This window comes from Ursus americanus, chromosome 18, assembly GCF_024610735.1.
Source record: "Ursus americanus isolate L20-20 chromosome 18, mUrsAme1.1.p, whole genome shotgun sequence".
NCBI classification, from domain to species: domain Eukaryota; kingdom Metazoa; phylum Chordata; class Mammalia; order Carnivora; family Ursidae; genus Ursus; species Ursus americanus.
The window spans coordinates 29,851,592-29,876,265 of record NC_142144.1 but is presented as its reverse complement, the minus strand read 5'-3'; the positions used below and the strand labels follow the sequence as shown (position 1 = coordinate 29,876,265).

At 41.1% G+C, this 24,674-nt stretch overlaps 1 protein-coding gene across 8 annotated transcripts in view; it reads left to right on the top strand.

Moving 5' to 3' along the window:
• Positions 1 to 24,674, top strand: part of PLPPR1 (phospholipid phosphatase related 1) — a 578,428-nt gene that overhangs the window by 57,147 nt on the left and 496,607 nt on the right. For all 8 annotated transcript variants that reach the window (XM_087869513.1, XM_087869509.1, XM_087869512.1 and 5 more), the window contains one exon: positions 446 to 510. The gene's annotated coding sequence lies outside the window, so the exon portion shown is untranslated. The remainder of the gene's footprint in view (positions 1 to 445; positions 511 to 24,674) is intronic.

Here is a 24,674-nt window from a genome sequence, read left to right as displayed (position 1 = left end):
GATGTCCATCCAATTATATGTGATTTATCATAGATTTTAATTTATGGGCCATATTTAAAAAGAGATAATATATTTTTTCTTACTTCATTCCTCATTCCAGTTTCAATGAATAATTGGTTTTTCCCATTATTATGAATTTATCTTTGGATGTTAATGCTTTTGGACAATGACTAGTCTCACAAGGTTCTTCTCCAGCTGTCACATTGCAAACCTGACACATCTGGAACCTTTTCATGCCAGTGTTGCTCTGTGTCTTAATAAAAAATTATTCTAGTTTTAAGACTTTGAGGCCCTCTACATTAGAAATAGGGTTATAGAGTTAGAAGTTTGGGGAAAAAAACCTCAGAGCCAAATAAAACGTAATTTATTTGATTCAAAAGTGTATCTGTATTATCTGTATTATACCTGGCAAATAATCATCTTAACTTGTTATGATCTTCTTCAGAGACAAGGAACTTCATTCTGGACACCCCTGGTTACCATTCAGCCCTATTTTCACAAATACAGCTGGTGAGTACTTAAAGAAGTTGGTTACCTTTTTATGAATCAGATTGTCCTCATGTATATAGTAAAAATGTAATACTTGCCGTGCCTACTTCAGAAGAAGGCACTATAGCCTGATGGTTGAGAGAAATGAGCCCTGTGGTCCATGCTAAAGTCTTAGCTACTTAGTTCAGTGTGTTTCTGGGATGGTTACTTGAACTCTCTTCATCTAGACGATGGCAAAAATAATACCAACCTGTGGGATTGTTATGAAGATGAAATTCAACAATGTTTTTTATATGCTTAGTGTAATGCTGGGCATACTGTGAGTTTCCTCAATTAATTGTGGCATATTTATGCATCTATAGGTACATATTTATGAAGATCAAATAATATATACACAGAAGTAGTTTATAAGTGTTAAGGAGCTATTCAGGTGTGTTGGCATCATTACTTGGGCATTCTGGTATTTTTTGAGCCTTGGCTTTGAGTTACAAACCTCCTGGGAATCTGAATGAAGCAGCCACTGAGCCACAGGAATGCTGATCCTTGTCCACTATCTGTCTCTGGCCTAAATAGGACCTACCATCCATTGGGCAGGCACTGTAGTCCAGGTCTTGTGTTTTGCCTACTTTAATGTTAATCCTCACAATAATCCTCCAAGGTAGGTATGATCCATATTCTACAGATGAAGAAATCAAGCTCAGCAAATTTAAATAAATTTAATAACTCACTGAAAGTTTATTTTAAACAGCTCTTAAGTTGGGGAATTAAAATCAAAACTCCAGTTTATTTAGTTTTAAAGTATGGGTACTGGGGTGCCTGGGTGGCTCAGTTGTTACTTGTCTGCCTTTGGCTCAGGGCGTGATCCCGGTGTTATGGGATCGAACCCCACATCGGGCTCCTCCACTGGAAGCCTGCTTCTTCCTCTCCCACTCCCCCTGCTTGTGTTCCCTCTCTCTCTGGCTGTCTCTCTCCCTGTCAAATAAATGTTTAAATGTTTAAAAAAAATAAAGTATGGGTACTTTTCACTATACTATGTCTCCTGGTGGGAGCGTAACAACGGTTGTCAGACAGATTTCTTCTTTTTTTTTTTTTAATTTTTTTTTTTTTTAAGATTTTATTTATTTATTTAACAGAGATAGAGACAGCCAGTGAGAGAGGGAACACAAGCAGGGGGAGTGGGAGAGGAAGAAGAAGGCTCACAGTGGAGGAGCCTGATGTGGGGCTCGATCCCATAACGCCGGGATCACGCCCTGAGCCGAAGGCAGATGCTTAACCGCTGTGCCACCCAGGCGCCCCTGTCAGACAGATTCTACCTTGTCCTGGATCTGCCACTCACAAGCCCTGTATCCTTAGGTGACTTGGCTTACTACTTGAACCTAAGTTTCTTCATCTGTGAAATGGCAGTAACAAGACTTACCCTATAGGAATTTTGTGAGAATTAAATTAAAAAGTGCATAGTAAGTGATAGTAAATAATAGGTGTTCATATTTTATCTTGTCTTCTGGTGCATGCCATGTCCCATGGGGGTGCTGGAGAGCTGCTCCTCTCTCTTCAGGCCAGCAGGGGGCAGTAGAGACCATAAAGGATGTGACCAAATCAGGACTTGTAGCCTTAGACACCCCCAGCTGGTGTCCCCCTACCAGCCTAGGAATCTCTGAATCAGATCAGATCCTTCGAGTCTTTGATTCTGGCTCTTAGAAGAAAAAAGAAGAAAAAAACTCCTGATGTTATATACATTAATAGACAAAACCACCCACAACAGTAGTAATCCCTAGTGTTTGGATAAGACTCAGAATAGATGGTTTTATATTATACACGAAGCCGAGGCCGTTCACAGTTGGCTCATGTTAGCGGTTTCATTAACCTCACGAAGACATTAATATCGTTAGGAAAACAGAAGGAGAATCCCTCCAACTCCTCCATTAGACCCAATTAGCAGAGCGCAGCAGCACAAAGGAGGTCCATGCCTCGCCTGTCTGTGCTCAGGCTTGCAGCCACTGTGATCCCCATTAGATTGCTACTTGCCAGTCATTAAATCAGCCTCATTTGTGGTACAGAGCCATCATTCCCAAAATAGGTTGCTTTCAAGAAATGAATATCGGTAAGTGATAACGATGACAAATTAACACAAGATGATAAAATAAACACAGATGCAGATAGGACCAAACAGTGATAGATGGAGTGGAGGTAGTATATCCCAGTTGCTTTGAAATATTATTTATTCTTTTTTCTTGCAAAAACCCTAGGAGATCCTTATTATTTTCATTTTTACTCTGGTTTCTCTGGCTTGTTCCCACTTGCTATCAGGAGCCCCTGGGAAAGTTCTCTGTGTTTTTCTGGTAGTTCTCAAAGGTGACAGTGGTGTGGGGTGTCTCATGTGTATCAAGAACAAATACAGTGGGGGACATGCAGTTTTATTCCTCCTGCTCTCAGGTCCCCAAATGCTGAGGTCTGTACTCCCATTGACCATGGTTTCCTCTGCTTGGTAATGTAGCGACTGTTTCTGCTGGTTATTACTTTGGGTGTTTTCCAGCTCTGAAGGTGATAAACTTGTGGTGTTTTAGTTCAAGTGTGTATGTGAGGGTTGTACCTCTTTCCTCCTAAAAAAAAGTCACATCCTGTTACACACTCTTAGCACGATACCAAGAAGCCCTTGGATTCTTTATGAAAATAGGCATTTTTTTTGTCCATCCTGCCAATTTCTCATCCTTTAAGATTGAGCCTAGATATCCTATTTTCCAAGAAGTCTTCCCCAAATCCCAGGTTGCTCTGTGAGCATTCCCCACCCATTTATCCCAAAGTGCCCTGCTTACTATCTTGGCACACTACATCAACAAAAGTCTAGTGGGGCAGATGACAGGTAACTCCTTATTTGCTCTTGAATCCCCAGCACCTAGGACAATGCCTGCCCTATCGTGGGCATACATCCATGTTCATGAAGCGAACCTAATTTCCTCTTTGGTTTTGTGATTATTCCTGGTTTTGTTCCTTCTGCCCCTTTAACTTTCTCTCATTACTTCAGTCTGATGCCTGCCTTCTTTGACATTACACTCTGAGTGCCTCTTTTTTACCTAGTCCTCTGAATTAGTGGTCTGGTTTTGAATCGTCAACCAGGTTTTAAACCAATTCTTTCTTTCGATGACTGTATTAACTTCCTGGGGCTGCTGTAACAAAGTACAACAAGCTCGATGGCTTACGCACCAGGAATTTATTGTCTTAGTTCTGGAGGCTAGAAGTCAGAAATCAAGGTGTCAGCAGGGTTTGTTTCTTCTAAGGGCTAGGAGGGAGACTTTGTTCCATGCGCCCTCTCTTAGCTTTTGGTGGCCTCAGGTGGTCTTTAGCTTGTTGGGGGTCTCCCTCTGTCTTCACATCATCCTCCTTCTGTATTTGTCTCTGTGTCAGAATTCCCTCCCTTTTTAAAAAATTTTTTTATTATGTTATGTTAGTCACCATACAGTACATCCTTAGTTTTTGACGTAATGTTCCATGATTCATTGTTTGCATATAACACCCAGTGCTCTGTGCAATATGTGCCCTCCTTAATACCCATCACCGGCCTATCCCAATCCCCCACCCCGTCCCCTCTGAAGCCCACAGTTTCTTTCCCAGAGTCCATAGTCTCTCGTGGTTCATCCACCCTTCTTTTACCCCCCCTTCATTGTTCCCTTCCTTCTCCTACCGATCTCCCTGCTATTTCTTATGTTCCATAAATGAGTGAAACCATATGATAATTGTCTTTCTCTGCTTGCCTTATTTCACTTAGCATAATCTCCTCCACTCCCGTCCATGTTGCTGCAAATGTTGGGTAATTGTTCTTTCTGATGGCTGAGTAATATTCCATTGTATATATGAACCACATCTTCTTTATCCATTCGTCTGTTGAAGGGCATCTCGGCTCCTTCCACAATTTAGCTATTGTGGACAATGCTGCTATGAACATTGGGGTGCATCTGGCCCTTCTCTTCACTACGTCTATATCTTTGGGGTAAATACCCAGTAGTGCAATGGCTGGGTCATAGGGCAGCTCTATTTTAGCTTTTTAAGGGACCTCCACACTGTTTTCCAAAGTGCATGTACCAACTCGCATTCCCACCAACAGTGTAAGAGGGATCCCCTTTTTCCACATCCTCTCCAACATTTGTTGTTTCCTGCCTTGTCCATTTTTGCCATTCTAACTGGCATAAGGTGGTATCTCAAGGTGGTTTTGATTTGAATTTCCCTGATGGCTAATGATTTTGAACAGTTTTTCATGTGTCTGATAGCCATTTGTGAGTCTTCATTGGAAAAGTATCTGTTCATATCTTCTGCCCATTTTTTGATTTCTTTTTTTTTTTTTAAAGATTTTATTTATTTATTTGACAGAGATAGAGACAGCCAGCGAGAGAGGGAACACAAGCAAGGGGAGTGGGAGAGGAAGAAGCAGGCTCATAGCGGAGGAGCCTGATGTGGGGCTCGATCCCTTAACGCCGGGATCACGCCCTGAGCCGAAGGCAGACGCTTAACCGCTGTGCCACCCAGGTGCCCTTCTGATTATTTGTTTCTCATGTATTGAGTTTGAGAAGCTCTTTGTAGATCTTGGATACCAGTCTTTTATCTGTAGTGTCATTTGCAAATATCTTCTCCCATTCCATGGGCTGCCTCTTAGTTTTTTTGACTGTTTCCTTGGCTGTGAGGAAGCTTTTTATCTTGATGAAGTCCCACAACTTCATTTTTTCTTTTGTTTCTCTTGCCTTTGGAGATGTGTCATGAAAGAAGTTGCTGTGGCCGATGTCAAAGAGGTTACAGCCTATGTTCTCCTCTATGATTTTGATGGATTGCTACTCACATCGAGGTCTTTCATCCATTTGGAGTTTCTCTTTGTGTATGGTGTGAGAGAGTGGTCAAGTTTCATTCTTTTGCATATAGCTGTCCAATTTTCCCAGTACCATTTACTGAAGAGACTGTTTTTTTTTCCACTGGATGTTTTTTCCTGCTTTGTCAAAGATTAGTTGCCGATACAGCCAAGGGTCCATTTCTGGGGTCTCTATTCTGTTCCATTGGTCTATGTGTCTGTTTTTGTGCCAGTACCATGCTGTCTTTGTGATCACAGCTTTGTCGTATAGCTTGAAATCCAGCAACGTGATGCCCCCAGCTTTGTTTTTCCTTTTCAACATTTCCTTGGAGATTCGGGGCCTTTTCTGGTTCCACACAAATTTAAGGGCTGTTTGTTCCAGCTCTTTGAAAAATGTCATTGGTATTTTGACTGGGATGGCATTGAAAGTATAGATTGCTCTGGGTAGCATAGACATTTTAACTATGTTTATTCTTCCAATCCATGAGCATGGAATGCTTTTCCATCTTTTTGTGTCTTCTTCACTGTCTTTCAAGAGTGATCAGTAGTTTCTAGAGTATAGACCCTTTACCTCTCTGGTTAAGGTAATTCTGAATATCGTATGATTTTTGGTGCTATTGTAAATGGAATGGATTCCCTAATTTCTCTTTCTTCTGTCTCATTGTTTGTGTATAGAAATGCAACTGATTTCTGAGCATTGATTTTGTATCCTGCCACATTACTGAATTGCTCTGTAAGTTCTAGTAATTTGGGGGTGGAATCTTTTGGGTTTTCCATATAGAGTATCATGTCATCTGCGAAGAGAGACAGTTTGACTTCTTCTTTGGCGATTTGGACACCTTTTATCCCTTTTTGTTGTCTGATTGCTGTTGCAAGGACTTCTAGTACTATATTGAGCAATAATGGTGAGGGTGGGCATCCTTGTCGTGTTTCTGATCTTAAGGGAAAGGCTCTCAGCTTTTCCCCATTGAGAATGATATTTGCTGTAGGCTTTTCATAGATGCTTTTTATGTAATTGAGGAATGTACCCTCTATCCTTACAGTCTGAAGGCTTTTAATCAGGAAAGGATGCTGTATTTTGTCAGATGCTTTTTCTGCATCAGTTGAAAGGATCATATGGTTCTTGACTCTTTTCTTGATGTGATGTGATCTATCACACTGATCGATTTGCGTATGTTGAACCACCCTTGCATCCCAGGGATGAATCCCACTTGGTCATGATGGATAATCCTTTTAATGTACTGTTGGATCCTATTAGCTAGGATCTTGTTGAGAATTTCGGCGTCCATATTCATCAGGGATATCGGTCTGTAATTCTCCTTTTTGATGGGGTCTTTGCCTGGTTGGGAATCAAAGTAATACTGGCCTCATAGAATGAGTTTGATAGTTTTCCTTGTGTTTCTATTTTTTGAACCAGCTTCAAGAGAATAGGTGTTATTTCTTCTTTGAATGTTTGGTAGAATTCCTTGGGGAATCCGTCAGGTCCTGGACTGTTTTTTTGGGGGGAGGTTTTTGATCACTACTTCAATCTCTTCATAATTAATCGGTCTGTTTAAATAATAGATTTCTTCCTGTTTCAGATTTGGTAGTTTTTAGGTTTCCTGGAAGGCATCCATTTCTTCCAGGTTGTTTAATTTATTGGCATGTAGTTGTTGATAATAGTTTCTAATGATTCTTCCTATTTCTTTGGTGTTGGTCGTGATCTCTCCCTTTTCATTCATAATTTTATTAATTTGGGTCCTTTCTCTATTCCTTTGAATAATTGTGGCCAGTGGCTTATAGATCTTATTTATTCTTTCAAAGAACCAGCTTCTCGTTTTGTTGATCTGCTCTTCTCTGCTTCTGGTTTCTAATTCATTGATCTCTGCTCTAATCTTGATCAACTGCCTTTTTGTGCATGGGTTAGACCTGTTCTTCTGTTCCTGCTCCAGCTTCTTGAAGTGAGAATATAAAAACCGCATTTTAGATTTTTCTATTCTTTTGAGTGAGGCTTGAATGGCTATGTATTTTCCCCTTAGGACTGCCTTTGCAGTGTCCCATAGGTTTTGGACCGATGTGTTTTCATTCTCATTGGTTTCCATAAATTGCTTAAGCTCCTTCTTAATTCCCTGTTTTACCCAATCATTCTTGAGCAGAATGGTTCTTAGTTTCCAAGTGTTTGAGTTTCTTCCAAATTTTTCCTTGTGATTGAGTTCCAGTTTCAAAGCATTGTGGTCTGAGAATATGCAGGGAATAATCTGTCTTTTGGTATCAGTTGAGACCTGTTTTGTGACCCAGTATATAGTCTATTCTGGATAAAGTTCCATGTGCATTTGAAAAGAATGAGTATTCTGTTGTTCTGGGGTGTAGTGTTCTATATATATCTATGAGGTCCATCTGGTAAGTATGTCATTCAAAGCTCTTGTTCCTTTGCCGATTTTCTGCTTAGGTGATCTGTCTATTGCTGAGAGTGGAGTGTTGAGGTCCCCTAGTAGTAACGTATTATTATCTATACGTCTCTTTATTCTGGTTATCAGTTGGCTTGTGTATCTAGCTGCTCCCCTGTTGGGGGCATAGATATTTATATTTATATTTATTTATATTTGTCATATCCACTTGTTGGATACATCCTTTAAGAATAATATAGTGTCCTTATGTATCTCAGACTACAGTCTTTAGTTTAAAATCTAATCTGTCTGATATGAGAATTGCTACCCCAGCTTTCTTTTGAGGTCTGTTGGCATGAAAAATGATTCTCCATACCTTCACTTTCAGTCTGGACGTATCTTTATGTTCAACATGAGTCTCTTGGAGACAGCAAATTTTATCTAATCTGGAACCCTATGGCATTTATGGGAGCATTTAAACCATTCACATTGAGAGTGATTATTGAGTGATATGATTTTAATATTGTCATGTTGCCGGTGAAGTCTTTGTTTCTATAGATTGTAAATTTCTGTTCTGTATCACTCTTGGGGACTTTTTACTTTTATAGAACACCCCCCTTAATATCTCATGTAGGGCTGGTTTGATGGTTACGAATTCCTTCAGTTTCTGCCGATCCTGGAAGGTCCTTATCTCTGCATCAATTCTGAATGACAGCCTTGTTGGATAAAGGATCCTTGGCTGCATGTTCTTCTCAGATAGAACTTTGAAAACACCCTGCCAACACTTCCTAGCCTGCCAGGTCTCTGTAGACAGGTCTGATGTTATTCTGATATTTTTCCCTCTGTACGTAGGATTTTCTTCCCCCTGGCTGCTTTCAATACTGTGTCCTTGGATCTAATATTTGAGAACTGCTGTATGACGTGACATGGTGTAGGTCTGCTGTCATTTACCTTGGGAGGCGTTCTCTCTGCCTCTTGGACACAAATGCTTGTTTCCTTTGCCAGATTAGGGAAGTTCTCAGCTACAATTTGTTCAAATATCTCTTCTAGACTTCTCTCTTTCTCCACCCCCTTGGGGATGCTGATGATTCTGACATTGGAACGTTTCCTTGAGTCAGTAATCTCCCGTAATCTAAATTCTTGAGATTGGATTTTTTTGAGCCAAGTTTCTGTTTTAACTTTTTCTTCTACCATCCCATCCTCCAATTCACTAATTCGTTCTTCTGCCTCATTTACCCTGTCCGTCAGAGCGTCTAGTTTAGACTGCAATTGATTCATAGCATTTTTAAAAAAGATTTTATTTATTTATTCGACAGAGATAGAGACAGCCAGCGAGAGAGGGAACACAAGCAGGGGGAGTGGGAGAGGAAGAAGCAGGCTCATAGCGGAGGAGCCTGATGTGGGACTCGATCCCATAATGCCAGGATCATGCCCTGAGCCAAAGGCAAACGCTTAACTGCTGTGCCACTCAGGTGCCCCGATTCATAGCATTTTTAATTTCTGCCAGATTCACTCTCATTTCTGCCCTTAGAGATTCTCTAGTCTTAATATTTTCGCTACTATTTTTTTCAAGCCTATACATCATCTCGATCATTGTTACTCTGAACTCCATTTCTGACAATTTGGTTATAACCATATCCATCAGTTTTGTGGCAGAGGCCACAGTCTCTGTCTCCTTTCTTTGCTGGAGATTCCTCCTCCTTGACATTCTGATGAGGAGAGGTTGTGGGGATGCACAGAGTCCAAGTTATTGACCAGGACCCAGGCAACGTTCACTTGTTTTATAGGGACCTTAGGGATGTGGGCTTCTTGATTTTTCAGCCTGCCTTCTGGGGGAAGGGGCCTGCCTCGCTGATACTCAGGCAACTGTGTTTGGCTAGAGTTGCCCTGTCTCCTGCAAGGGGGGTGGGGTGGGCACAATGCAAACTGGTATTTCCGGGCTTTTGTTTTCTGGTGGCTTTCCCTGGCAGTTTTCTGTGACTCTTCTGAGAGTCAGAGCAGCAGTGGCCATATCCTAGCCTCTGTCTCTGAATAGAGAGATCTCATTTTGCTTTCCACTGAGCTCTCCTAGTCTCTTTAATTCTGTTTCTGTTGGTGCTGCTAAAAACCCCACAGCATCCCGGGATGTGTGCATCCCACAGCCACTCTCCCAGCCCTCGCTTCCAGGGCTGGGATGTCTCTGTCCTTTGTGCTTTTAACATCTTCAGCTGCCCAGGTTCCCGCGCACTCTCCCGAGCTCCCTGTTTCAGTGTGGTCGCATGCACGCTCCCGAGCTCCTGGTTTCAGTCTAGTTCGAGTGTGCGCTCCAGAGCTACGGTTTTCAGTTTGGACGCACGCGAGCTCCCGAGCTCCCGATATCAGTCTGGTTCCAGTGAGCACTCTGGAGCATGGGTTTTCAGTCTGGTCGCATGAGCACTCCCGAACTCCCGGTTTCAGTCTGGTTCGGGTGAGCGCTCCGGAGCTCCGGTTTTCAGTCTGGTTGTGCACGTGTTCCCAGGTTCCCAGTCTCAGTCTGCTTTCTTGCGAGTACGGTCTGCGATTCCGACCTGCTCCCCAGTGCAGGTGGCTACTGCTTCCCAGTGCCTGATCCCGGCTGCTCCCTCCCTCTTCTGTTTATCTTAGAATATCTGTGCGCAGAGTCATGGCTCCCCGCTTTGTACCTCAATACTCAGCGCTGGACATGTTTGTAGAGATCCATATGTATCTTCCTACCTCTTGGGCTGATTTCGTGGGTGTTCAGGATGGTCTGGTAGATATCCAGCTCGATTCAGGGGACTAGCTGAAAAAAGGTCCCTTACGCCTCCACCATCTTTTTCCTTCCCCCAGAATTCCCCTTTTATAAGGACACCAGTCATACTGGATTAGGGTCCATCCTAATGACTTTGTCTTAACTTGTCATCTGCAAAGACCTATTTTCACATAAGGTCACATTCACAGGTACTGGAGGTTAAGACTTCAACATCATTTCAGGAGACATAATTCAACCCATAACAAGTGCCTCATTTGGTGACACCTCGAGGGTAGATGGCGTCACACAGCTGGCCTGGGTTTGGCCAAAACTTCCCACAGTGGCTTCTCTTTTCTAGGAGAATTATTGCTAGTTCACTTTCCTTTCCCAACTTCTCAAGGAGAGCGCAGATCTCAGACTAGCACCTGTTTCTTATGTTTCACACTGCAACTAGACTGGGCTGTACACTTACTTTGAGAAGTGAAAAAAAATGTCCCAGGCTAATCAGCGTTGGTGCGCAGCTGAAACCAAGTTCATACTCTGGGGTATTCAGGTCTTCTGTCCTTACAGCCTGTTTTTGGGAAGACAATGTATCATTAACTGGAATGGTATAGCAGCCTTCTGATAATATATGCCAACATTTTGTTGATTTGCTACCTCTGAATGGATTAAGAATGCTCTGAATAATCCCACTGAGACTGGGTAATCTTAGAAAATGTCTTGATAACAGTGAAACAATCAGAATAAGCTTGTTTGGCACAATCTACAGGGATCATCCCTAAGGAGAAAACAAAGTCAAAAATAGCAGAAAGAAATGGAAGGACACACGGATAGTTCATAAACTGAGCATCAAAATGAAAAGGAAAGGAATGGGCGCACCTCCAGAAACACCACCTCAGTCAATATTAAGCCAGTGATTCAAATCTAAAATAGAGATTGGCTAAATCTTCCATTGGATTAATTTCTTCCACTCAGTTCTTTCTCCTTATTTGGAAAGTAGAAACAATCGCCTTCCTCCCTTTTACTCTTGTGAAATGAATATGAATGTTCTGAGCTTGCAGAAATTGTTCGAAACTCTCTCCTTCCATTTCCATCAACATACTTTTGTGAGCCTGATCACAAAACATAGAACTGGTTTAGATATACATAATCCCTCAATTGTTGTCAATCCAATTTAGACTAGGTAAGTTGAGAAAGAAGCTAGTTCATGTATCATTCAAAAGTGTAAATATCAATGTGCACTGTATTGGTTCAAAGAGTGCATACAGGATTTTAATATGGAGAATATTTTGTGAGGACTGATGAGATGATGCCTGTGACTGTACCAAGCACAGTGCCTGGTGTTGAACAGGTGCTCAGTGCATGTTTCTTCATTCATTTATTAACTCCTGTACCAAAACTCTCAGTGGGTTATGGCTTCCAGCGCAATATGCAGGGATCCTTGAACACGTCTGTGAGGGAGTATGACCTACTTCACTGACAGTGGGTTACAGTATGTTCTTACCTTTTATTTTCCAAGTAAATGCATGAATATACACATGCTTTATTATTAAGAAGTCCAGAGCTTCTGATTTTATTTATTTATTTATTTATTTATTTATTTATTTATATTATTATTTTTAAAAGACTTTTGGTTTATTTTAAGGCGTGAGAGAGCATGAATGAGAGGGGCATAGGGGGAAGGAGAGAGAATTTCAAGCGGACTCCACATTGAGTGCAGAACCCAATGCGGGGCTCTATCTCACAACACTGAGATCAGGACCTGAGTGGAAACCAAGAGTTGGATTCTTAACCAACTGTGCCATCCAGGCACCCCTATTATTTTTTTTAAGTAGGCTTCATGGTGGGTCTGAATTCCTGACCCTGAGATCTTAATCTGAGCTGAGATCAAGAATCGGATCCTTAACCAACTGAGCCTCCCAGATGCCCCATGTTTCTACTGATTTTATTATTTAAACATATTTTTCCATTCATCAACACATATTAAAAAGTATTTCCATCAATGGATGAATGAATAAAAAATGTGATGCATATATGTAACGGAATATTATTCAGTCTTAAAAAAGGAGGAAATTGTGGCGTATGTTGTAACATGGATGAACTTTGAAAACAATATGCTATGTGAAGCAAACCAGATACAAAAAAGACCAATATTGTATAATTCCACTTTATGAAATCTTCAGAAGAGACAGAAAAGAGAACAGTGGTTATCAGGGATGGAGGGAAGGGAGAAATGGAGCTTATTGGTTAGTGGGTATAGAGTTGTAGTTTGGGATGATGAAAAGGTTCTGGAGATGGATGGTGTGGTGGTGGTTGTACAACTTTGTGAAGGTACTTAATGCCACTGAATTGCATACTTAAAATGGTTAAAATTGTGAATTTTATGTATGTTTTATTACACTATAAAAATACGAAGTAGAAAAAAAAAAGACTACCTATTTGATTATACCCCATGGGACAGTAGTGGCTCTCCGAGGAAAAAAGGAAAAGCATTATTTGTAGCATTTGCTAATTTCTGTAGTGTAAATGCTTCCCCCACGGCCAATTTCAAGCTATTGACCTGATGACTTTGAACTTGGAGTTCAAAGAGAAGAGCAACATTGGCTCTTCTGAGCCCACTCCTGTCTTTGGGAAATGAGAAACTTACTATGCCTTTACTTCTTCCTTCCTCTCTCCACTTGCCCCTCTTTGTTGTAAATTGGAATTTTAAATCCAGGTTATTAGATGATTATTATCACTTTTACGCTGGGCAACATGTAGCCTTTTAGTGATAATTTGACATTCACAGTAATTCTTTGTCTGTATGTTAACTAGACTATTTTTCACTAACCACTTTTTCTCTTATAATATCAATTTTCCCTTTCTTGAATTTTTGGTTTATTTCATCTTTCAGTTATATATATATACACTCTAGATGTTTTTTTCATGAAGAGTACATGAGTGTTTTAATTTCAGAATATTTAAATTTCTGAAATTTTTTTTTGCCTTTGAAGATTGAACTGCTTGAGTAGATGTATTGTACTTTTTTCCCCTTAAATTCGGTTCATAAAGATTGAGACCAATCTGATATTTGCTCTTTTGCACATCATTTTTTATTTCTGATTGTATTCTTGCATATTTTTTCACTAATCTTGAAGCTCAAAATTTTATCTAGGTTACATCTAAATAATTTTGCCTGGTACTCTTTAAGGCTTTGGGATTTGCAAAATGAATTCTTCATCTTAAGACATTTGCTTCTAATTTAAAAAAGTTATTTCTTCTCTTTCTCCTCCATTTTTACATCTGACATTACTTCTATAGATAAAATCTTAATCTCTCCATAGATCTTATCCTTTCTTTCATTAAATTAGCCTGTTAATCCATTTCTCCTGCATTTGTGGAAGAATATTTTGAGCTTGACTTCTATAATCCTGATTACATTTTAGAAGGATCTCATCAGTTAGTCATATCCATTGTAGTATTTTCACTACATGTTTTTATTGCAATGTGGTTTTTTGTTTTTTTGTTTTTGTTTTTGATGTCAGACTACTGTGACTTCTTAATGGTCTGTTGTGGTTGTTCATGTATGTCTGAACTTTTCTCTCAGCTCTGCATTTGAGAACACTTATTGGGAAATGTCTAAAATTCTCTCCTGTTTCTGGAGAAACATGTTTTTCTGGTTCCTCAGGTTATTCCCCTTCATTTGATTTACTTTATAGCTTTACATGTTTGGTGATTCAACCCCCTCCCCCCGTTTGCTTTTCTTACAGAAGAATGTCAATACTTGTCCTCTACTGGTAGTTGAAATGGGTCTAATGGAGGGAATGTGGATCCTTGTTTGAATATTTCAGACATAAATAAAGAAGAAAGAGAAAGGGAAAAGGTTAGGTTATCTTGAACTTTTAGCTACCAGTTAGTTTAAAGATTTAGCATCCCAGTAGGAAAAGAGTAGGAGCTAGAACCAGCATTTATTTCCATGTTTGTTGTGGCAATCAGACTTCAGCAAGGGCCATTCCACATTTTCTAGTGTGGCAGGGTTTCTCTCCAAATGAGCGAGCCATGGCAGTGCCCCTGTACATGGGCAAGCATAGCAGTCTCCCCTAGACGGGAGCGAGGAGGGGTAAGCCCTTCCTAGAGTCCTTGCTTGATGTGGTTGTGGTCTCTAGCACCCATGCTTTTACCAAAGGCTCACATGGGAGTTAAATGTGACAAGACCACCTTTGCCTCCCTCACTTGCTGGTCCCTTTCAGTGGGTTCTGTTGAGCTCTCTTCCCCTTATTTTTTAAGTAAATTCATCCAACACATGAGAGAAGTCATGGGAATGGTCAGCCCTTCTATCTAGTTCCTTTTGCATACCTCAGTGTTTCTTGTGTGAAGATGTCAGATACTTTTCATACTTTTACAATTTTTTGAAGATTTTTAAATTTATTTATTAGAGAGAGAGAGAGCGCACAAACAGGGGGAGCAGCGCAGAGGGAGAAGCAGGCTCCCCACTGAGCAAGGAGCCCGATGCAGGGCTCGATCCCAGGACCCTGAGATCATGACCTGAGCCGAAGGCAGATGCTTAACCGACTGAGCCACCCAGGTGTTCCACTATTACTTTTTAAATAATTTATTTATTTATTTATTTATTTATTTATTTATTTATTTATTTATTTATTTTAATGTTTTTTTTATTATATTATGTTAGTCACCATACAGTACATCCCCGGTTTCCGATGTAAAGTTCGATGATTCATTAGTTGCGTATAACACCCAGTGCACCATGCAATACGTGCCCTCCCTACCACCCATCACCAGCCTATCCCATTCCCCCACCCCCTCCCCTCTGAAGCCCTCAGTTTGTTTCTCAGAGTCCATAGTCTCTCATGCTTCATTCCCCCTTCTGATTACCCCCCCTTTCTTTATCCCTTTCTTCCCCTACCGATCTTCCTAGTTCTTATGTTCCATAGCTGAGAGAAACCATATGATAACTGTCTTTCTCTGCTTGACTTATTTCACTTAGCATTATCTCCTCCAGTGCCATCCATGTTGCAGCAAATGTTGAGAATTCGTTCTTTCTGATAGCTGAGTAATATTCCATTGTATATATGGACCACAACTCTTAATCCAGTCATCTGTTGAAGGGCATCTCGTTTCCTTCCACGCTTTGGCTATTGTGGACAATGCTGCTATGAACATTGGGGTGCATATGGCCCTTCTCTTCACTATGTCTGTATCTTTGGGGTAAATACCCAGTAGTGCAATGGCTGGGTCATAGGGTAGCTCATTTTTTTACTTTTTAAGGGACATCCACACTGTTTCCCCGAGTGGCTGTACCAACTTGCATTCCCACCAACAATGTAGGAGGGATCCCCTTTCTCCACATCCTCTCCAACAATTGTTGTTTCTTGCCTTGTCTATTTTTGCCTTTCTAACTGGCTTAAGGTGGTATCTTAGTGTGGTTTTGATTTGAATTTCCCTGATGGCTAATGATTTTGAACATTTTTTCATGTGTCTGTTAGCCATTTGTATGTCTTCATTGGAAAAGTGTCTGTTCATATCTTCTGCCCATTTTTTGATTTGTTTATTTGTTTCTTGTGTATTGAGTTTGAGAAGTTCTTTGTAGATCTTGGATACCAGTCTTTTTTTTTTTTTTTTAAAGATTTTATTTATTTATTTGATAGAGATAGAGACAGCCAGCGAGAGAGGGAACACAAGCAGGGGGAGTGGGAGAGGAAGAAGCAGAGGAGCCTGATGTGGGACTCGATCCCATAACGCCAGGATCACGCCCTGAGCCGAAGGCAGATGCTTAACCGCTGTGCCACCCAGGTGTCCCGGATACCAGTCTTTTATCTGTAGTGTCATTTGCAAATATCTCCTCCCATTCCGTGGTTTGCCTCTTAGTTTTTTTGACTGTTTCCTTGGCTGTGAAGAAGGTTTTTATCTTGATGAAGTCCCACAAGTTCATTTTATCTTTTGTTTCTCTTGCCTTTGGAGATGTGTCATGAAAAAGGTTGCTTTGGCCGATGTCGTAGAGGTTGCTGCCTATGTTCTCCTCTAGGATTTTGATGGATTCCTGTCTCACATCGAGGTCTTTCATCCATTTGGAGTTTATCTTTGTGTATGGTGTGAGAGAGTGGTCAAGTTTCATTCGTTTGCATGTAGCTGTCCAATTTTCCCAGCACCATTTATTGAAGAGACTGTCTTTCTTCCACTGGATGTTTTTTCCTGCTTTGTCAAAGATTAGTTGCCGATACAGCCAAGGGTCCATTTCTGGGGTCTCTATTCTGTTCTATTGGTCTATGTGTCTGTTTTTGTGCCAGTACCATGCTGTCTTTGTGATCACAGCTTTGTAGTACAGCTCGAAATCTGGCATTGTGATGCCCCCAGCTTTGTTTTTCCTTTTCAACAGTTTTGATGGATTCCTGTCTCACATCGAGGTCTTTCATCCATTTGGAGTTTATTTTGTGTATGGTGTGAGAGAGTGGTCACGTTTCATTCTTTTGCATGTAGCTGTCCAATTTTTCCAGCACCATTTATTGAAGAGACTGTCTTTTTCCCACCGGATGTTTTTTCCTGCTTTATCTAATATTAGTTGCCCAAAGAGCCGAGGGTCCATTTCTGGGGTCTCTGTTCTGTTCCATTGGTCTATGTGTCTGTTTTTGTGCCAGTACCATGCTGTCTTTGTGATCACAGCTTTGTAGTACAGCTCAAAATCCGGCATTGTGATGCCCCGGGCTTTGTTTTTCCTTTTCAACAGTTCCTTGACGATTCGGGGCCTTTTCTGGTTCCATACAAATTTAAGGACTATTTGTTCCAGTTCTTTGAAAAATGTCCTCGGTATTTTGATCAGGATAGCATTGAAAGTGTAGATTGCTCTGGGTAGCATGGACATTTTAACTATGTTAATTCTTCCGATCCATGAGCATGGAATATTTTTCCATCTTTTTGTGTCTTCCTCAATGTCTTTCAAGAGTGATTTATTGTTTCTAGAATATAGTTCCTTTACATCTCTGGTTAAGTTAATTCCAAGGTAACGTATGGTTTTTGGTGCTATTGTAAATGGAATGGATTCCCTAATTTCTCTATCTTCAGTCTCATTATTCGTGTATAGAAATGCAACTGATTTCTGAGCATTGATTTTGTATCCCGCCACATTACTGAATTGCTCTATAACTTCTAATAGTTTGGGAGTGGATTCTTTTGGGTTTTCCATATAGACTATCATGTCATCTGCGAAGAGAGACATTTTGACTTCTTCTTTACCCATTTGGATAACTTTTATCCCTTTTTGTTGTCTGATTGCTGTCGCAAGGACTTCTAGTTCTATGTTGAATAATAGTGGCGAGAGTGGGCATCCTTGTCGTGTTCCTGATCTTAAGGGAAAGGCTTACAGCTTTTCCCCATTGAGAATAATATTTGCTGTAGGCTTTTCATAGATGGCTTTTATGAGATTGAGAAATGTACCCTCTGTTCCTACACTCTGAAGGGTTTTAATCAGGAAAGGATGCTGTATTTTGTCAAATGCTTTTTCTTCATCAATTGAGAGGATCATATGGTTCCTGAGTCTTTTCTTGTTGATATGATGTATCACGCTGATCGATTTGCGAATGTGGAACCACGCTTGCATCCCAGATATGAATCCCACTTGGTCCTGATGGTTTTAATGTACTGTTAGATTCTATTAGCCAGGATCTTGTTGAGGATTTTGGCGTCCATATTCATTAGGGAAATTGGTCTGTAATTCTCCTTTTTGATGGGGTCTTTGCCTGGTTTGGGGATCAAGGTAATATTGGCCTCATAGAATGAGTTTGGTAGCTTTCCTTCTGTTTCTGTTTTTTGAAATAGCTTTAGGAGAATAGGTATTATTTCTTCTTTGAATGTTTGGTAAAATTCCCCAGGAAAACCATCCGGGCCTGGAGTTTTGTTATTTGAAAGGTTGTTTATCACTGACTCAATCTCTTCATAATTTATTGGCCTGTTTAAAAAATCAATTTCTTCCTGTTTCAGTCTTGGTAGTTAATAGGTTTCCAGGAAAGCCTCCATCTCTTCCAGATTGCTTAATTTATTGGCATGTTGCTTTTGATAAAAGTTTTTAATAATCCTTCCAATTTCATTGGTGTTGGTCATGACCTCTCTTTTTTCATTCATAATTTTATTAATTTGGGTCCTTTCTCTATTCTTTTGGATAAGTCTTGCCAGCGGTTTGTCAATTTTATTGATTCTCTCAAAGAACCAGCTTCTGGTTCTGTTGATCTGCTCTACTGTGCTTCTGGTTTCTAATTCATTGATTTCTGCTCTAATCTTGGTCAACTGCTTCCTCGTGAGTGGATTAGGCTTGTCCCTCTGTTGCTGTTCCAGCATCTTGAGGTGAGAATATAAAAACTGCATTTTAGATTTTTCTATTCTTTTGAGTGAGGCTTGGATGGCTATGTATTTCCGCCTTAGGACTGCCTTTGCAGTGTCCCATAGGTTTTGGATCATTGTGTTTTCATTCTCGTTGGTCTCCATAAATTGTTTAAATTGATTTTTGATTTCCTGGTTTATTGATTCTTTCCTGAGCAGGATGGTTCTTAGTCTCCAAGTGTTTGAGTTTCTTCCAAATTTTTCCTTGTGGTTGAGTTCCAATTTCAGAGCTTTGTGGTCTGAGAATATGCAGGGGATAAGTTCAGTCTTTTTGTATCAGTTGAGACCTGTTTTGTGTCCCAGAACATGGTCTATTTTTGAGAATGTTCCATGGGCATTAGAATAGAATGAGTATTCTTTGGTTGTGGCGTGTAGTGTTCTATATATATCTATGAGGTCTAACTCGTCGAGTATGGCATTCAAAGCTCTTGTTTCTATGTTGGTTTTCTGCTCCGGTGCTCTGTCTATTGCTGATAGTGGAGTGTTGAGGTTCCCTACTATTAACGTATATTTATCTATATGTCTCTTTATTCTGGTTAAGAGTTGGCTTGTGTATCTTGCTGCTCCCCTGTTGGGGGCATATATATTTATAATTGTCATATCCACTTGTTGTATACATCCTTTAAGAATAATATAGTGCCCTTCTGTGTCTCTAACTGTAGTCTTTAGTTTAAAATCCAATCTGTCTGATATGAAATTGCTACCCCAGCTTTCTTTTGAGGTGCATTAGCGTGAAAGATGGTGTTCCATCCCTTTACTTTCAGTCTGAATGTATCTTTAGGTTCAAAATGAGTCTCTTGTAGACAGCAAATGGATGGGTCATGTCTTTTTATCCAATCTGCAACACTGTGGCGTTTTATGGGAGCATTTAGGCCATTCACATTGAGACTGAATACTGAGAGATATGATTTTAATGATGCCATGTTGCCAGTAAAGTCTTTGTTTCTATAGATTGTGACTTTCTGTTCTCTATCACTCTTGGGGGCCTTTTTACTTTTGTAGAACCCCCCTTAATATCTCCTGTAGGGCTGGTTTCGTGGTTACGAAATTGGTCAATGACTGGTGATTCTGGAAGGTCTTTATTTCTCCATCCATTCTGAATGTGAGCCTTGCTGGATAGAGGATCCTTGGCTGCATGTTTTTCTTGAAAGAGCTTTAAAAATGCCCCTCCCCAACCCTTTCTCTCATTCCAGGTCTGTGTAGACAGGTCTGATATAATTCTGATACCTTTGCCTTGGTATGTGAGAAATGTCTTTGCCCTGGCCGTTTTCAAGACTGTATCCTTGGATCTAATATTTGCGAAATGCACTATGATGTGACGTGGCGTAGGTTTGTCGTGGTTGAGCTTGGGAGGGGTCTTCTCTGCCTCTTGGACACGAATGTTTTTTTCTCTTGCTAGATTAGGGACGTTTTCAGCTACAATTTGTTCAAATATCTCTTCTAGACCTCTGTTTTTCTCCACCCCCTCGGGGATGCGGATGATTCTGATATTGGAACGTTTCATTGACTCAGTAATCTCCCGTAACCTACATTCCTGTGCGTGGATTTGTTTGAGTCCAGATTCTATTTTAGTTTTTTCTTCTACTAACCCATCCTCCAATTCACCGATTTGTTCTTCTGCCTCATTCACCCTGGCCATCAGAGCCTCTAGTTTTGACTGCATTTGGCTCATAGAATTTTTAATTTCTGCCAAATTCACTCTCATTTCTGCCCTTAGAGATTCTATATTCTCATTAAGATTTTCGTTAATACTTTTTTCAAGTCTACACATCATCTTGACTATTGTTACTCTGAATTCCATTTCTGATAATTTGGTTATATCCATATCCATTAGCTCTGTGGCAGAGGCCACAGACTCGTTGTCTTTTCTTCCCTGGGGGGGACTTCTACTTCTCGTCATTCTGATGAGGAGAGGTTGCGGGGTTGTCCAGAGCCCAAATTATTGACCGGGATCCAGGCCGTGCGCCCTTGTTTTATAGGAATCTTAGGGATGTGGGCTTCTTGATTTTTCAGCTTGCCTTCTGGGGGAGGGGCCTGCTGCTCTGATACTCAGGCAACCCTGTTTGGGTAGAGTCCCCGTGTCCCCTGCGAGGGGGGATGGGGATGGGCACACTGTGAGCCGGTATTTCTAGGCTTTTGTTCTCTAGCGGCTTTCCCTGGCGGTTTGCTGTGCCTCATCTGAGAGTCAGAGCAGCAGTGGCCGAATCTCAGCCTCTGTCTCAGAACAGAGGGATCGCGGACTGTTCTCCACTGATGTTTTGGCCACTTTAACTCTGATTCTGTTGGTGCTGCTCAACCCTGCAGCGTCCCGGGATGTGCGCCCCACACCCGGCGTCCCAGCCCTCACTTCCAGGGCTGGCACGCCTCTGTCCTTTGTGTTTCTAATACCGCCAGCCGCCAGCCGCCCCCGCACACTCCCGGATCTCCCGGTCTCAGTCTGGTTCCAGTGAGTGCACCGGCGTTCCGTGAGAAGTCTGGTGGCACGTGCTCCCTGGCTCACGGTCCCAGATGTTCTCTCACGGGTGCCGCTCCACAAGTCCGCCCGCTTCCCCATGCAGGTGGCTACCGCTTCCCGGCTCCCGAGCATGGCGGCTCCCTCCCCCTTCCGTTTATCTTCCGATATCTGTGCACGGTTTCACGGCTCCCCGCTTCGCACCTCAATACTCAGCGCTGGAGATGTTCATTTGTAGAGATCCAGATGTATCTTCCTGCATCTCAGGCTGATTCCGTGGATGTTCAGGCTGGTCTGGTACCTATCCAGCTCGACTCAGGGGACCGGCTGAAAAAGGGGTCCCCTATTCCTCCACCAACTTAACTCCAACCCCCCAATTTTTAAATAATTTAAATTGGCACCCAGAATGGGATATGCCCAGGTGGAAACCTTATCCGGAAACATAACAAATGAGATAATAAACTAAATTGTATGAGTTTAGAAGGTTGCAGTTCTGTGCTACTGAGAGATTGATGCATGTTTGTGGCCAGCACAGCTTCTTCAACAGGCCAGTGCTTTCTCCTTTTCAAGTTGGGCTGTGTGGATCCTGCCTTTGCAGCAGTGTAAACAATGTAACTTTCTTTATTAATTTAGGGTACAAATATGGTCATATCACCTTAATTTAAGACTCCAGGTATTCTAGTAGGAAGATGTTCTAGTAGGAAGATCCGGTGTTTTTCTAAGAACTCCAAAGGCTTACCTTGTTGATATTGAGGGAAAGGTTATTTCTCCTTTTAATGCCAGAATTAGAGGGAACTGAGATGCCTGGTCATTGCTTCATATTAACTCATGGCACTGCCATTGAAGCTGGGTGCTGTAGTATCCATGAATGTTGGTGTTTCCCTCTGCAATGTGGTCATGGTCCGGGTTCTTGTGTCAACCAGTGCGGTGCCTTACAATTGGGCTCCAAGATCCTACTTAAGTCCCTAAGTCCATACTCAAATGTTCTTTGGTCTGTAGTCAAACGTCCTCTAAACATAACAGTGCTTGGATGGCCGGGTCTCAAGAGACTTCCAGATATACATTGTATTATTTCCATGTCCCCAACTTCTGAATCTCAGGCCTTTGAGCTCAGATCGCTAACCTTTCCACAGATAATTTTATTCTAAAGGGCTTGTCTTTCTTTCCCATGGGCCTTATTCTGGGCCACCCTGGTCTACGATTATTGATCTTCTTGACTTTGAATCAGGGAACAGGTTTGAGGGTACCAGTCCCTTCTGTCTTAGAATATGCAGTATGTACATTGGTTCACCTTTTCAGCCAGAAACCAGCCCAGTTGCCAGTGGGTGCTATGAGGGGTCTGACTTGGTAAGGCACAAATGTTTCTGTTATATTCTGCCAGAGCAAAGGTGCATGCTCATCCTTTATAAGAGAGACTACTCAAATGATTCTTTGAAGAACAGATGTCTAGTTCAAAGTGCCACTCTGTCCCTGCCTATATTGAAAAGCAGTGACTTTCAGTGGCAGTGACTACTAATACAAAAGCAAATGTAATCCCTGTCTTTCTTGCTGTTCTTTCATCATTCTGTTTCTTTTATAAGAGAGCATGACTAATGAGGGTATATTGAGTCACAGTATTTGAAAAGGCAGACAGGTGCTAAGTGTGTCAGCTGGAACACAAACCCAGACCTGGCTGGCTCTTACCACCATACTCGATATTGCTGGGAGTTTGAGTTATTGGCATATAACAGTATTAATTACACGTATGTGAAAATAGACTGGGGGACATTAGGCAGGTGTGACCATAAAATCTGCTCTGTTTCAGTAGATTTAATTGTCTCCCACTATTGGTTTGAATTGGTTGTGAACACACTGATAGAAGGTAATCAAAGAGCCGAATGAACCTGGCAGTTGTAAATGGAAGCACGGGGTCCCTTTCAGGCCAGTACAGAAGTGAATGGGTCCATTGTTTTTAATAGGCCAAATATTTCTCTCTTGTTCCCTAGGAGGCAATTGGAAGAGACATGCTGGTAGCTCCCCTTGGGGCTTTAACTGGAATCAAATTAGTGAAGTGAAGCTTAAGTTGGTCATTTTTTTTTCCAGTTCACAAAAACAGGAAGTGAATGGTAGTGGGAGCAAAGACATATTTTCTAGTTCATCAAAGATTACAAATTGTATTAGTGGTGTACATTGTAGTATTTATTTCATGGGCACAGCAATGTAAAAGTAGCACTTCAGATAAATTCCCATTTTTCTGCTGTGGTTCTTTCATAAAGCAAGTCTTTTCTACTGTAATGAATATCTTAATAACCAACATGGACATCTCTCCTTGCCTTGCTTACTGATTCTTCGGTGACTTAGTTCCATGATCTGCATTTAATTTGTGCCTTTACAGGAGATAAAACACAGCTGCCTTGTCTGTAGAACATGAATAGCCTCTATGGAAGTTAAGTGTGTACACCCTCATGAACTTCTGGCCCATATATATATATTTTTAACTTTTCAAATTTTTATTTAAATTCAAGTTAGTTAACAAATAGTGTAATATTAGTTTCAGGAGTAGAATTTAGTGATTCATCACTTACATATAACACCCAGTGCTCATTACAACAAGTGCCCTCCTTAATACCCATCACCCATCTAGTCCATCCCCCCACCTACCTCCCCCTCAGCAACCCTCAGTTTGTTCTCTGTAGTAAAGAGTCTCATGGTTTGCCTTTTGCTTTTCTTCCCTTTCCCCTATGTTCATACATTTTGTTTCTTAAATTCCACATATGAATGAAATCATATGGTATTTGTCTTTCTCTGTCTTATTTCATTTAGCATGATACACTCTAGCTCCATCCACGTCATTGCAAATGGCAAGATTTCATTCTTTTTCATGGCTGAATAACATTCCATTGCATAGATATACTACATTTTCTTTATCCATTCATCCATCAATGAACATTTAGGTTCTTTTCATAATTTGGTTATTATTGACAATGCTGCTATAAACCTTGGGGTGCATGTGCCCCTTTGAATCAGTTTTTTAAAAGAGATTATTTATTTTATTAGACAGAGGGAGACAGCCAGTGAGAGAGGGAACACAAGCAGGGGGAGTGGGAGAGGAAGAAGCAGGCTCCCAGCGGAGCAGGGAGCCCAATGCAGGGCTTGATCCCAGGACCCTGGGATCACGCCCTGGGCCGAAGGCAGACGCTTAATGACTGAGCCACCCAGGCACCCCTTGAATCGGTATTTTTGTATCCTTTTTGGCCCATATATTTTGAGTGCCTTATGGTCATGACCTAATTTTCAAGACATCATTTGAGGAGTCAAAGAAAAGAAAAGAACTATCCCATATGCTCCATTAACATTTTCTCAAGATAGAAAAGTTGGAATATCCTAAATCAGAAAAGAAATTCTTGGGAGATAGGAACCACTATGGGGAAACTTTCATGCTGGGGGTTTAGAGATGTTTGA